This window comes from Penaeus vannamei, chromosome 13 (genome assembly GCF_042767895.1).
Source record: "Penaeus vannamei isolate JL-2024 chromosome 13, ASM4276789v1, whole genome shotgun sequence".
Taxonomy (NCBI): domain Eukaryota; kingdom Metazoa; phylum Arthropoda; class Malacostraca; order Decapoda; family Penaeidae; genus Penaeus; species Penaeus vannamei.
The window spans coordinates 8088432-8090931 of NC_091561.1; positions in this window are offsets into that span (position 1 = coordinate 8088432).

Genomic DNA, 2500 nt, shown 5'->3' on the forward strand with positions numbered 1-2500 from the left:
ACTCTGGAAACTAGACTGTAATGTTTATTAATCACCCATTTTAGAGCTATAACAAGGGCAGCTCTTTATCTAACCCACAGACTGTTACAAAGATGGGAAACCGATGTAATTACATAAAAATAGACCCACTCTGTCTTGATGAAAATCCTAGTTAGCAACTTCCGAAATAAGCCCCGCCTCTTTGCCTGTATTTATTGAAGATGTTAGATATTCATTTTATTTTTATTTTTCGTAGTTTCTTTTACAGTTATTGTTTTACCATTGTTGTTGATGAGCCATTTTCAAAGAAAATTCATTGTAAAAACGCTTACCATAAAATATCAGAGTTTGAACGGGTCAAAAAGGGGGACGGACCAAATGACGTCATCGCATTTAGCTAACAAGAGTGTGTCATTAGATATCAGATACAGCTAGATATGCTTGTTTAATTTACTCAATATGGTTGTAATTACCAGGGATATAACCAAAATTCACTTTTATCTGTGATAATGAAGAGTTCCTTACTATCAACAGCCGTGAGAAAGGGTCAATTTAAAATCTGGGTTCAAGTGGAAGTGGAGCTACCTGTTTGTGCGTACCTTGTGGAGAACGGAAAGATCACCCCTAAATAGCTGGATCATTTCAATCTGCCTATTTTAACTGGAATGACCTACCATGACTAATGAGGATGAAAAAATGGACTTGTTTTTTTTTTTTTGTTATTTGCATATTCAGATTTCCTTTTGGATTAAAACCATCATTTTCAGTGTTCGTTTTTAACGATGAAACCAACCTGTTTTACTTTTTTTCAAGAGGATTGTTAGTGTTAAAGTTTTTCTTGCCTTTATTTTGTCTGAGATTTTTTATATGTTTATCATAATTAGTATCTGTAAAAAAAAAAAAATAATAAATAGAACGTCACAATGCAAAGGCGAATGTATCACTGTAATATCTAAAGGAAATTTACGTCTGAGTGCATGTATGGTGAGATTATTTGTATGTATTACAGCGAGTATGTATAACAAATTTGCATGTCATTACTGTATCACTTGGTATCACTTGACACCTATGATTCATAAAAAAAATCAGAAAAAGTTATATTTGACGAGGTAGGACTCACGTATGTTCTGACGTCACACGTGCATTAAATTAGGTTGAAAGGCAGTAAAATTATCCGAACTGTATTATTAAAACCGCTTTACCTCATCAAACTTGATTCGTTAAAAGTTGCACTGAAATACTATAAAATTTAGAGAAACATTTATGACATCAAACTTTTTTGTCGGGATTATTAAAACCCAGACAACCAAATTGACTAGGTTTTCAAGCGTTTACATAGACACGTTTCTGGACAAATAGTCATAATCCATGAAACGTTTGTCAATCCAAAATTGCTCTGTCAATAAAGCTTTGCCAGAGGTATAAGTCATATGTTTCTGAAGTATTTCCCACTAAAAACTCCAGCCTTTACAAAAAAAGAAAAAAAAATCAATTATAAATCAAGGGACTTCTGGCTCAATTCCAAAAAAAAATTAAGGGGTTCTCTATTACCAAAAACTCTCACGTAGATTTTAATCGAGGTTATTATATGACTCCCTTCTCCCTTCGTCCCCCATGGCTATAGTTATGGTTTTCTCTTACATATAAAGTTTTTAATTGCAATGCTTCTGGACTATTGTTATCATTAAATACAATTCATGTTATCTTTTCGTTCATTTTTCTTAAAACACCGTGGAATGTAAAAGGAATTTCTGAGAAATGAGAGAAGCTCGCCGTAAGCATAAACCATCTTCGTCAACGTAGTCCTCTGTGACAACTTCCACAATCAGTTTCATGTCACTAAGGACGACCTTTCTTGGGCTCAGATTTAGAATACCAGGGAACAGGGGATAACAAGCCTCAAATGCCTCTTTCTATATAAGGCACCTGCCTCTGTACACGATGATAGGGTTCTACGGCCACTCACTCTTCGTTCTAGTAGACGAGGCACAATACTTTACCGGCAATAGATTTGTCTTGGTAGCTCCTCCTTAATGTGAGTTAGCTTCTCCGCGGTAAGAATAGAAATGATATCCGTTTCTTGGTACTGTGCTGACATTCACCCGTTTATGGTAAAAATTAGTTCATCAAAGCCAAGAACAGGACGCAGCTCAAAGTATTATGCTGGGAAAGGAATAAACTCTTAGAGTTCCTCAAGGCTATGGGTAGAATTTCGTGCAACGGCCTGTTCTTTGGGGGAAAGTCCCTTAGAGAATGGAAATGAAGGAGGACGGTCTCTCCACCTCTGGAACCGCCCGCAGCCTTGTCATATCTGGAGGCACAGTCTAGTCTGCTAATGGGAACACGAGAGAATAAAACATGCGAGCACAGTCAGTAATGTTGTTAGAAAAAAGAGAGTTGTAATTTGATGTTACTCAGAGAACATCGCCTGTTTAGTGGGCTTCTGGGATCGTAACATACCCCAGATAAAACAAACTTTTCTCCGCTATCCATGGCAAATTTCTTGGCTTGGGAAAAATGT